This window comes from Thamnophis elegans, chromosome 2 (assembly GCF_009769535.1).
Source record: "Thamnophis elegans isolate rThaEle1 chromosome 2, rThaEle1.pri, whole genome shotgun sequence".
Taxonomy (NCBI): domain Eukaryota; kingdom Metazoa; phylum Chordata; class Lepidosauria; order Squamata; family Colubridae; genus Thamnophis; species Thamnophis elegans.
In genome coordinates this window covers 110030593-110044325 of record NC_045542.1, presented here as the reverse complement: position 1 = coordinate 110044325, position 13733 = coordinate 110030593, and the positions used below count along the sequence as shown (strand labels likewise).

At 33.0% G+C, this 13733-nt stretch overlaps 1 protein-coding gene across 1 annotated transcript in view; it reads left to right on the top strand.

The window, feature by feature from the left end:
- The window catches only part of IQSEC1 (IQ motif and Sec7 domain ArfGEF 1), a 327515-nt gene that overhangs the window by 178700 nt on the left and 135082 nt on the right, over positions 1–13733 (top strand).

Here is a 13733-nt window from a genome sequence, read left to right as displayed (position 1 = left end):
ATACGCAAGCAATTTCAAGCAGTTTTATTCTTCTTTAAAGGGCAGGTAGACCGCACTAATGCTTCAAGAGCTCTGTTTATTGTCATTTTCAAAATGAAACACACAAGCTATATCGTTTTTTATAAGAACTCCTGGAGCTTTCCTGTAAAAAGATTAATTGTTAAAGATTCACCCATTTCCCACCATTCTCATGACTTGAAAACACTCTCCCTTCTACTTAAGCACTTTGGTCTTACTTCCTGAGAAATCAGTGAAAATCACATCACCGACAAAAGCAATACACATGCAAAGTTCAATTTATTACAAAAATTGCAACCAATCTAAATATTGTAGAAGAATAGATGTTCTCACTTTCTAACCGAAATTATTATTATTTTACAAGAGTAACTATTTTTCATTTTTGTTTGCATAAAAATAGTAATTTTAATAGTAATTTTAATAGTAATTTTAATAGTAATTTTATTAAACATTACAATTAAAAACATAAAAGAATAAAAACTAAAGAAAAGAATGAAAAGAAAAATATAAAGTACAGAAAAGAAAAAAGAAAGGAAAAGTAAGAATACAGTAAGAAAAAAAATGAATTATGCAACAAAATGACTTCTCCCTTCATCACAAGTAGAAACAATTTTGATAACTTATTATCTTCTTCCAATCATATTGCATCTCTTATCTATAAACAAATCCTTAAACTTTGTTGTTCACTCCTGATCAACAAAAGTCCATTCAAGGACTACCATAGATTACATTTTTATTTTAATTTTGATCAAGTAACCCAACTTTATATTCTTTCCTTTTATTTTTAACAAACTTAATTTTTAGTCTTTTCAACTGTCCTAGCGCTTTTTTTTAATTTGTCCCTTCTCATAAAATTTTTCAAAGATTTAACAAGTCTCTTTTGTAAATCCAATATAGGAAAGTTACCCACATCACTCTTTTGGTTTGTTATTTGTATACTCCCTGTAAGACATTAACCAGTTTCTTTTGTATGCTTAGTGTAGCATCTTTTTTCATAACATTCTTGTATTCTGTCATTTTTAAATCCATTTTCAGATCAGTCCCTTATCAGAAAAACATTTTATCTTTTATTTATTATTAAATTTATTGCCCCCCCCCATCTTATCACAGGATAACACGTTCATCTTTTATGACATTTTTTGAACACAGTTTATCTATAGAAATAGATACTTTTAAATTAAATTATGGGTCCATTTTCAAAAATCTCCTTCAATGTATCCAGTGTTAAAATATTTTGCTTCATTGTTGCAAGTCAAGTTTGACTGTTGTTCTCATTTAATTATAATCTCTAGTTCCCTCTAGTTTTCTCTAGTATCTAATTTTTAGTCTTATCATACTGTGTTTTTTTTAAAATCATAAACAATTTTCCATGAGAATGATTCTTATAATTAATTCCAAAGTCTTATTTTGAATCTATTCTAGTCTGTATATTTCCAAAATCAAAGCACTAATCTGCCTTTTACTGTTTATTTAAAAAAATTAAGTCCTTAAACTTGTATTCAAATCCAATTTCATTAAGATTAAAGGAAACTAAATGGTGCTTTTAAAATCTATGGATTCAAAGGTTTGAAATAACTGAGAACCAACTAACAACAATTTCCAAAAGTGATTTGAAAAGGAAGTATTCAATGTCCTTTATGAAAGTGCCAACTGTGGTTTGGTCAAAATGATAATTTATTTCCCCATTTCCCACAATTTAAAACCTGCCAGAGATCCCTGCCTTGCAGTGTCCTCATGAGAATCAACTGTCTGGAGCACTTGTGGGCAATCTCAATTCATCTCCTTGCCTGGAGAGAAATTACAAAGAACTGTTCTATTCATTGGCTATTCATTCCAATATAGTCATTTCCGCAGTTCACCCTTTCTTCCCCAGAAGTCCTGTCCATGAAAATTCTATTATCACTTACTGAGTATGGCATGTACAAAAAATTTAACTGTACAAGGTTAATCAAACTTCACAGTTTATTTCACGCAAAAAAATTATTAAGAGATTTTTACCTATCCGTGTCATTTTCCAGTGTCTTTCCCTATGATGTGAAGTAAAGACATCTTGAAGCATATACTGTCTTTAACTCACAGAATATTCTCTCACTATCAGAGTATGCCACTGAAGCTTTGCCTGTGCATCACTGATTGCTAAGGCAACCATTCTTTTAGAAGAGATGTACTATACTTTTGAGCCTATTCATGAGAGCTGCTTTTTAATGGCTTGTTAGAGTACTCTACCCTCGTTTGCTGTCAGCCACTGAATTCTGCAAATGAATATACAGCAGTTGAACGCAGCTCGCTGTGCATCACAATGCAGGAGCTGTACCACGTCCAAAAGTTAGTATGCTTTTTAGGCTGTGAATTTGAAGACAAAGAAAGTAGCGGGAAATGCCTTTTCAGAGAACTGGTTTTATATTCAGACAGAGTGTGAGATGAAATCTAATGTATTTTACTAGTTTATATTCCAGAGGAAAAGACAGACTGTATATTGGCTGCATTATACATCATTCACAAAAGTCCACCATTAGCATTTTCTTTAAATATATGCAATATAGTATGCATTAGAAACTGATTTATAAAATGAGTAGTTTTTCAGCTACTGAGTATTTCTATTTAGAACACAAAGTGACGAACTTTTTTTCTTGCTCATAAAAACAGGTAAAAATATGACTGTTCTGAAATCTCTTCTTTCAACTCTTGAAGATTACATTTGGTAGTAAAAAAAACATTTGCAGAATTGGCATGCCCAAATGTTTAGATGAAATAGCATATGGGAAAGTGGGCACAGACAGTTATTACTTTTTGGGGAGGGGAAGAAGAGTAGTATTATTAACTTATCATGTAGCATCTCCTCAAGAAACAGTGTATGAATAGACAAAAAAAACCACTTTAAAAAACTTTGTGCTTTTACCATGGAGATAAAAGTGAACAAAGATAGACCCCTAAAGTCTATTCCTAGTACTTCAGTCAACATTTTGAATGATAGGAGTTTACAAATGCAGAGTTTCTACTTCCCTACAGATGGTGTAGATTCTATTTTTAATTATAGCATTGATATATTCCATTGAGGTCATAATGATTAGACACTCCATTTTTAACATAGACAGCAACTATCTCTAGAGCAAGATAGAGCACTATCTCTAGAAGAAGAAATTGAGAGCCAATTATGCAGTCTAATGGGCATCTGCAGTGATGGTCACTGGCTTCAACATAGTGGACATGATTGAGTAATCAGTCTCTGATTGCACATTAATAGAGATGGGATTTCTGCCAAGCAAAAAATATTCAATATTCCCAATTCTCCAGACCAAGCTTAACCCTTTCTAGCCTTTGAGTATGTTCTTCATATGCATGTCATAAAAATCTAAGAAGAACTGACTGATTTTCAGATTCTGCATGAATAATCACAACTTAATCTCAATATTAATATACTGATGACAATACCAGCCTCGACTTGCAATTTATTAATGTTTGCTCCAAAATTATAAAGATATTTGTTTTTGGAGAAATGTTTCATGTCCATTCTCAGTCCTGCCCATTTTGTAATATTTAGTTTGGTGAGATTAATCAGAATACTTAGCAAATCAGATGGATCATATTTAGTCATGATTAAGTTTTCTCCAACCTATTGCTTCTTTTATGTATTAAGTGTCTTGCCCAATAACTTTATAATCTGTATCAGATTATCCGTGTATACAAATGTAAGGATTACATGATTTAAGATTAGATTGCATAATCTTAAAATTTGCCATTTGGTTTTGTTTAATCATGTTGCATGAACCTAACAATTGAACTATAATTTCAGTGTATACTGTATTTAATAATTTGTGGTTAAAACAAATCATGGTTTAACTTAATTTAACCATAAAGATGGGGTCAGATGTCCATCATTTAGTTCCAAAGAGATGGTAGCCTGCTTAAAGTTGGAACAAGTTATCTCTTAATATCATTTGTTATTTTTAACAAAAGCAGTCCCCAAAATTCAACTACATAAATATTAATAAATACATAATGGGAAAGATAATCATCACAACATACATAAGGATGATATAACAACTTTGTCTTTTGAAAGCCGAAGAACATTTCTTCATGTTATCCCTTACCATTCCACTATGGTTGCGTTTTTTCTTTTTTTCTTTTTTGTTTTGTTTTATTGATTTGGGTTACTATATAATTTGTGGATGAGTTTATGTTATTTTACGATATTTAACTCCCCCCTTATCCACCACCTCTTGCAATTGCTAGGTTTCATTAGTGGGAATATTGTGATATGAATTGGCATTGTATTGATTTATGGTTGCTTTTCATTTCTTGTGATCATGATTATGAGGTTAGGTTTGTCCTGAAATATTATCACCTTGTTACATGGATACAGTACAATTCATCTTCTCTAGAATATATTCTGAAACATTCATTCTTTGCATATTTTTATACCAAGGACCTGTCATGTACTGTATGCAAAGGAAGCTGACATGATATTTTTTTTAAAAAATGCAGAAATGCGTAGTCTCTTATTCAAAGATTAAGAATCCAAATAGCTTGAGGTTTCCAAGAACAGTAAATGAAAGCTGCTTTTATCATTCCTGCTTTATTCAAAAGATTCAAATAGCAAATGCTTCTAATAATAAATTTTCTATTTTCAAAGCATCTCTTTGCTAATTGCTCCTGTGGTCCCCTTAGAATAAAATACCACTGTAACTAAATGAGGGCTAGCTGCAGTTTCACAGTGCTGTTAATTAGCCTAGCCCCAAATTCAATCTTCACTGATGAGATTGCTAAGAGTGCCTCAGTATTGCTTGTTATACATGCATTATATCTCTAGAAGCCAATGAAAAACTGTCATCAGGCTTCCATTTTAGATTTTATCAATGTGTTCCTGTTGCCATAACAACCAGACTCAACCTATCTCGGGGAGGCTTTATATCCTACTGGCTTTTATAGCTGGGAGCGTGCCCCACTGTGCACCATGTGGTTCAGATGATTAGTTTTTCTTCAAGGAGACCTAACTGGCAAAGGGTGTTGGGATTAAGATAAGCATAATTTATTTTGTGAGTGGGAAGGGTCCACACTTCTGTGTATCAGTCCCACTTCTCTTCTCTTCCTAATCATAAAGAGACCAACATTTTCCTATGTACTGGCAGACAATGGAGCAGATGTGATTCACACCAGAGGAGAAGATTTAAAAAAAAAAAAAAAAAAGTTAGATTCAGCTTAGTTGCAGAACTGAGGAGTTTTATATGATATTCTCCTACGTCTATTTTTGTCCTCAGCAGACTGGAATATTTGCTTGTCTCTTACTCAAGAATTGTGAATTTTCCTGATGTTTTTGGAGGGGCTCTCAAGAAACCTGACTGGAATATTTACTAATTACTTAAAATTTTTAGAATGGTCTAAATTGACAGGATTGTTCTTCTTTTTCTGTTTGTGCTGCCAATCGCTGGTTGTCTGAAAGAGCAGTGGGGAAATTAACTGAAATCAAAAGAAACACGGATCAGAAAATGAATTTGTAGCCTTTGTACTACTGTCTCTTTGTATTAAAGGACAGCACTGTAGCTATGCAGGTGCAGTACCATGTGGATAAAGAGCTGGCATACATTGGTAGCAACAAGAAAACACTCTGCTTTCTCTTAGAAGAGGGAAGGGAAATTAACTGTAATACTGTTTGGCCTTTTTCTCCATTAAGAAGTGGGGTAGTCTGTTATTAACGATTACAAGCAAGGTTTCACTTACTGCAGTTCAATTGTTTTAAAATGCTGAAGTTAAAGGCCTTCTGTTTGGATTATTGGCAGTTTCTCTGTCTTCAGCCTCTTCACGGTTTCTATAAAAGGTAAGCAAATGTTGAATCTAAAATCTTGTCAAAACGGAATGTTTCCAGGCTGCTCAGTTCTCTTGCTGTAAGGCACTTTTACATGGAGAAGAAAGGGGTGTGGTGGAGAAAATTCATGCAGACTTATTACAATGGTTGAAAATCTGTGTGTTGTTCCCTTTAACTGTCTGTGGTGACGATAGTTCTTGCTATCCCCAGATGCTGTGTTGTGTTCATATACATTTAATTTAAAACAGAACTATGCTAATTAGTTGTTTTAATTCATCCTGAATTTTCTTGGCCGGGGAAGAATATTTACTACTGCAAAATTTTACCCATTACAAATTGTGCTCGGTTTGGGGGAAGGTGGGAATTTGTAGAGTACAGATTAATGTTGCTACAAGGAAAAAGTTTAATAGACCAGTTCCTTTCATATGGTACAAAATCAAATTCTGTCCGCAGTTGTTCTGACAGAAGGCAGAAGTGATAAATGGGAGGGATGGTCGAAAGTAATGAGACTGAGTGTTGTGTGCATTGTTCTTGCCAAAGTCATGGAACAGCAAAATAAGCAATTTAATTTGACATGTATGCTACACAGATGGCTTTTTTTAAGTCTCACTTTTGAGAATAGCTTCTTAATTAGAGTAACACATAGTTCAATATTCATAATACTTGAAAGCTATTTTTAATAATATCAGGCAACCATTAATACATTAATTTTGTGTCATAAAATAAGAGCTATGCAAGATTATTAATTTGAAATTTATGATATCAATATTGCAAAGGAAATCTGCAGTTGCTTTAAAGAAATTATGCCTTTTAAAATAATCTCTCATTATATAGTTCTGAAGGTACTGCTTTTTGTTAAGAATATAAGAAATATTTCAACTCTTATTTGAAGTTTTAAAGCTTGTGTTGCAAGAAATCTGAAATCACTTTTTGATTCATATAGGCAGGTTCTATATTATTTTAGCTAAAATATTTCAGCATCAAATAATTAAACATTTATTATTTATATGCATCTTTTATTCATGGCTAATTCCGGTCTAATTAACATTATCTTATATGAATGAGAAGTAAACTATTTCCTTTTGTTCTGGTCATTATTATTTTTCTCTCTATATATTTAGAACTTATCCTGCAAATCTAATGGACTGGATTTACATACAAAACGAAAACTACATTGCTAAAATAAATAAATGACATTAAAGTCTTAAAGTTGTTATAATTAAGTTAAACCTTTTGTTTCTTAAAACAAAGTAACAAAAAGTGTGAATACCAGATGACAGAGAATGTATAATTAGTTTTAAAATATATTAGCCAATTTCTAGACATTTCCTCCAGTTCTTCATTTGAATTTTTAAATCTTTGATTTAAATGCTCTTGGGAATGTGCTTGAAGGCCATTTAAAATATGTGTATGTGAGAGGGGGGGAGGGGGGAGGAATGAGTGTCTCTGTGTGCGAATTGTATGATCTGAATTGGAAATTAGTTTACTCTTTCATTTACACATTATTTATGGAGAAATGGGTAATAAAAGGTTTGGGATTCTTTCTGTCCTGTAAAGGGGTAGGTGTTTGCCTCTAAATGGTATGATCTAACATGCACATGAATGAAGTTGTTAGACTAAGTGCACTTAGAACAGTTGCAAGTCACAGAAAATAATTTGACAATCTAGTCAAGCATGGTTAATGAAGTCATAGGGGAAAAAAAAACCTAGCACATACATTAAAACATCAAAATGTTTGTTATGGTCAAGTTTGGTTAGATTTGTTTTTGAATGTAACTGATTATACCAGCCCAGTCTGTTTAATTAATTTATGGTTAATATATTGTACAAACCTAGAAAATTAGTTAACACAATAATCAACTTGACCATGTATCAATTTAGCCACTCTCTATTATATTTTACTACCACATCCTGAATCAAGTAGAAAAAAAATTGATGGAAAGGGTTATAAGACAACTAGAAAAATATGGTTAATGTGATGGTATCAGTACTGCAACAACAATGAAATTGTCTTCTTAAAATATGAATTTGGACATTAATATATGTTTTTCTGAATATTTCAATAATTGACATTGCTAATCTAAGAACAAGTTTGCCTCAAATGTATCCAGATTTTCAAGATGTGCTGGAAAGAGACAAAATTGCTTTCAATTAAAGACAGTCATTACCTTTTAAAGAGCAGTGAAAAATTATATAAAATGTGAAAGACAGTTTAATGATTTCTCCGAGCATACTTTAATGCTATTCCTTTTAAACAAGATTCATGATTGGTTAAAATATAGGATGCAATGCATACTTGAATAACTTTTGATTAATTCACATACAGAAGTAAAAGCTAGTAAAGAAGACAATGACAGTATTGGTGATAGCAAGGACATCTGACAGACTTTTCCCTTGGTATCCAAGGAGAAGTTATCATAACCATATAGATGTCAATAATTGTTTATGATAAGCAGCATTCTTATTGTGTTACAAAACATCCTCTCTAAACAAGTAAGGCAGAATGACTTAATAGATTTCATCATAGTGGCTTAATTAACAAGAACAGTATCCCCATCCCATATCCCAGAAAAGAGAGTAAAAGTAAAGCTTAAATGAGAAATAAGTGGCCAGTGGGCTGAAAGAAAGGTATAGAAAGAATCACTAGAGGATAGCAGGGTAATGTGCACAGTGGCAAGACCATCATGCAGTGAATTATCTCCCCTCCCCTCTGTAACTGTGTTAAATCTATTTTTATAGATTGACCCTTTCAAACAGCATTGCCAATTTTTAGTAGTAATGCTGAGAGGGTTTGAATGCTTCTCCTTTCCCATCCATTGAGCCTTATCTATTCTTCTTTAGGGAATGTCATAGAAACTGACTGTAAACCCTTCATCTTCTCCTATAGTTTGACATCTTTGGCAAAACTATATGTTTTAAGGATTGTTTCCACATACAGTAATGTAATTAGTAGCAGGGATAGAAAGGGGAGGGGGAAATCCTTCTTTCTTTCATTTTTTACATGTCGCTGCTGACTGAGCTGCAGTTCTAAGGAAATTAATGGATGGAAGACAATATTTGGAAAAGTGAAGGCATTAAATTCTCTCTGGCATGTTTTTGAATTACAAGCCAGATAATGATTTAACTAGTGTAACACCAATATGTTATTTTAAGGCTCAGAATCATGAAACTTAATTCTGTAGAGCTATGTTACAAGATAATGAAATTATTTATATTTATATTTATTTATATATATATATATATATATATATATATATATATATATATATATATATATATATATATATATATATATATATATACACACACACACACACACATACATACACACACACACACACACATTTTTGAGCATTTTTTCAAGATTTATGGACATAAATACTATGGAATTTTGATACTTTAAAAATAATCTTAAATTGTTCTTTTAATATGTTCTAAATTATTATGCTCTCAAAAATTTGAATCATATAAATGCATTCACATAATGCATGCACATATATCCTTAGGTTTAAGAGTACTGTTGCTAATGTTTGATAAAATTCTGCTACTTTCTACAGTTGGCAATAAAGCTTTTTTTAAAAAAAAAAATCGTATTATTCTCTACTGAAATCTTGACTAACAAGACATTCCTTGTACGTTTTTCTGTAATTTAATTCATATATCCACCTAATCCGATGTATTGAATTGCAGCCCATTGCAGCATAGATAAAAAAAACAATTAATCAACTGCATTCGAGTTACGGCTATAATGTGTGTACCACAGCTTAGTTGTAATAATGAAAATTTTGTAATTATTGCCATATTAAAAATAAATGGAATATCCCAAAATACAAAAATATCAAATCCTTAACTTTGTCCCAAGATCAATGGATTAAAGTATGCGTTGCATTCTATACAAGAAGTTATTAATAAAAAAAATTCCATGACAAAGCGTGACCATCCCTGCTGCAAAACAGAAATAGTTACTAAAAGGAACAGTACCATTTTAATAGAGTATATATCACAGCTTCTTCCAGAAATATAGTGCAAATTAATAGAAATTTATGAGATGATGATGGCAATTCCCCTGCAAATTATGGTTTGACAGCAACTATCACAATGCAGAGGAAATTTTCTACAACATTGATGAATGCAATAGCATTTAATGTCTATTGCTGGGATCCATAAATATTTATTTTAATTTGCATATGTAGTATGGATATGTAATATATAATGCAATTGCACTGGAGGTCTGGTTCAGACAGTTCCTTGAGATTTTGTAAAGCATGGTCTTCTCTTACTGCTTCCCTCTTTCAGTGTGTCTTGATTTTGGCATAATAATCCAGTTTATTAATTAAAATATCTAGTTATATTTACACTTGTGCTTAATGTTTATTTTTAATTCTAAAAATAAATCTGGCTCATAGCCTTCCCTGAAACTTTACCAAATCATAGTTTATGGAAACTGAACGTTGGAACTGTGAAACAAACCATCATGATAGGAAAAGAGGACATAGACATTCTGCAGAAAATATGCAAGTCTTAAGTCTACTGGCATAATAGCATTATCATTTTTCTGCCCTTGCCTCCTGTGAAGGTCTAACTTCCATCCCATCTTCATTACATTCATTCTGTATTTGCACAGTGGAGGTTACTAAGGTAGTAATTAGCCTTAATTTAGCTTTAACTTGAAAGAGAAAAGGTTTCATTGCCATCTATTTTATTTCATTTAAGTCACTAATGTTTGTTTAGATTCCTTATCATGTAAGGAAGTGATGTAATAGTGCAGAGGGTTTAGCTAATTTTAAATAGAATATATTATTTAAACCTGCAATTATATAATCAGTAGTAATTATTGCATTCGTAGATAAAAAAGGAACTCTGGAATTATTGCATACTGAGTTTCATATCCTTTTTAAACTATTTTGAACATTACTAAGTAAAATTCAAACATATTTCCTATTTATTATAGAGGTGATGATTAGCATATTACAGCAAAATGAATTGTAAGCATGATTACTTATTTCAAATTCTTTTTTACTTATGTTTTTGAGTTAAAGAGCAGCATGGTTTAATACGAGGGACAAACTTGTTTGTATATGCTAAACTTTCTGTAAAATAGAAAGCTGTTAGAGATCATCTGGAATACTGTTCATTATGAATTTTGAATGATTACATATATGGAAGAGATGAGAAGAAGAGATGAGAAGTACAACAGTAGGTAGAAAAGAGTTAATACACTAAACGGCTACATCTGTTTATAGATTTTGAGGCCAACTTCCTCCTTTCTTGCAGACAGCCTCTACGTGTGTATTGCTGAGTTCAGTAGATTCCCCTCCTCCCAAAATAAAGTAAATGTGCTTAGGAGTGCTAATATCATCTAGATACCAATCAAAACTGACTTACAACTATCCTGTTCTCTTTGTGGCATCTATGTATTTTGTGTGAGACAATGGAATGTTGTAAAACAAAAAGACAATGGATCTGTTATGGACTTAGTTTACTGTCAGATTCCTGGGAACAAATGATTTCTTTTCACTTGAGCTCAAGCTTGTGAGTCATAGGGTCTGCAGTACATCTCTCTAAGGAAGGTAGATAAAATTTACTGTGACTGCAGAGCAGCTGAGCATACGTACAGTATCTTCCGTTCCCTCTTTCTAGCATAGACCATAGTCCCATGTTATTTTTATGCTATATATGGTCTACATTCTGCAAAGAGTGTATATCATGATAAAACAATGGAGATAGTCAATCAAAACAAACTTCTAAATAAAGCAAATGCAAAAATAATGTAAAATTTTAAAATGTTTTTCCTTGTATACCACCAGTACATGCAATCCTTGCCATTTGTAAGTATGACCCACTGCCTACATAGTAATAAAATGCATCATGAATATTCACCACTTCAGTAGTATTGAAAAATACAATTGGAAGGACTTTGTATATTATGGATTTTCTAAAATAGAAAAATTAAAATTGTATTTGGTTTACAATTTTGGATGCTAGTCTCTAAGACTTACTTAAGCAAAAAAATGATAATGATCAGGAGTCATGAATCTAGGGGCGGGGGCTCCAAATTGTGCACCAACTCAAGTCTGGGGAAGTGTCATCCTATTCCAAGTCAAAGATTAATTATTATCTGCGCCTGGGTGGGAGGGGAGCCAAAGCCATTCTGTCCTGCTAGGATTGAATCTAAGCCAGTTCCTCTCCATTGAGACTTTTACAACTTCCAGATACTTGACCAGTACCACCACAGCACTTGTCTGGCTAGGGGTGGAGATGTATAAGTAGGTATTACTAGCATACTGGTCATGCTGCATCCCATACCATTGGATGATCTCCTCCAGCAGTTTCATGGAGATAGACGTTTAAAAGGAGAGGCACATTGCAAGGCCTAGTTGCTCAACTTGTTCTCCTCCACTATCTGTAACTGGATGCAGATGAAGGAGAACTCTTGTTACATATTGCTTTCCACTGCGAACCCCCAAAGGTGTTTCAGAGGGATTCAATGGTTGAAATCATTGAGTGATCCAGGAGGGCCAGAATGGTGGTGCGCACACCCATTCTGTGCCTCCAAAGGTCATCGACAAATGTGGCCAATGCTGTTTCAGTGCAGTGTCTTGGCCTGAACCTAGATTGAAAAAAGTTCAAATAATCCACTTGGTTTAGGATGTTTTGTAACTGTGCCAACCACACTCTCAACAATTGTACCTACATAGATTGGGCAACAGTTAGAATAACTCGATAGGAAGGAGTGCTTCACTTGGCAAGGAAGAGCAATACAAATTCTCTGCAACTGTCCCATCTCTGACCAATTTTAGAAAGTTAAACCTATAGAAAATCACTGCCTTATGAGATAAAATTACATAGTAGTCTACATCTAGTTACCCCTACTCCAATTCCAATTGCTGGAAGTATCATTTATTTTGAAGGAAGGAGATACAACTCAGTATTACCCAGCATACTTATTGTGTGACAAACAGAGCTCTTTGGATCAGGCAAAGATCATCTGGTCCAGAACAGTATCCTTCCTCTTAAAGCAGTACAGGGCAATTATGATCATTACAGGCATCTGATTGGGATGCTTGCAAACATGAGCATTTGAAGTTGCATGATTTTACAATTCTTCCCTCAATCTGCTGCCAATATAGGACAAAACACTAGTAGCTGTTCTTTGTCTCTGTTAAAGTGTCTTGCTATGTAAAGTAGGTTTCGACTACAATCTTTGCATCTCTGAAAAATAAAGTAATGTAATGAAGTTTCTTGGATAAGAATCAAAATGTCTTCAAGGAAAAAAAAGGCCTTTTTAAAGGCCTTTTTAAAAGCATCTTTGGGACAACCATGGTCTGGGTTACTCAGACTCATCAGGAATGTAACGAAGTTAAAATCATCATCCCTGACTAGCAAGAAAACTGTTGTCCCAATATGTCATTAAAATCCAATACATACAACAGGATGCATTTTATCTTTTCAGAGGGAAAAGAAATTCCAAAGGAGAATGTAAGGGTGGAGTATATTACATATATATGATCTCATTATCAGATCATTTCCTACTCAAATTTGAACTTTCAGTAATTTTCTCCCACCCAAAGTTTTAGTAATTTATTAAATTTATTTTCTCCAAGCGGCTAATGAAATCTAATGGGTTTTCAAAGGTCCATAGGGATTTTTTTGGTCATACAACTGATGTTCCTATTGATATCCTGTCTCATTCTAAAGGCTACAGAACTGACCTGAGCAATTGATATCTCTATATTTAAGATATATTTTCCTTTTTCCAATGTTCATGAAAGTTCTACCTGTTTATCCAAGGTAAGGACAATAAAACTAGATAGTATGATATCTAGAATACAAGTGAAAGAAAATTGTTTGACTTTACTTGCATTGCTGAAGCATGTAGGGGGGGGGGTGTTTTAGAGATTTGTCCTGCCAA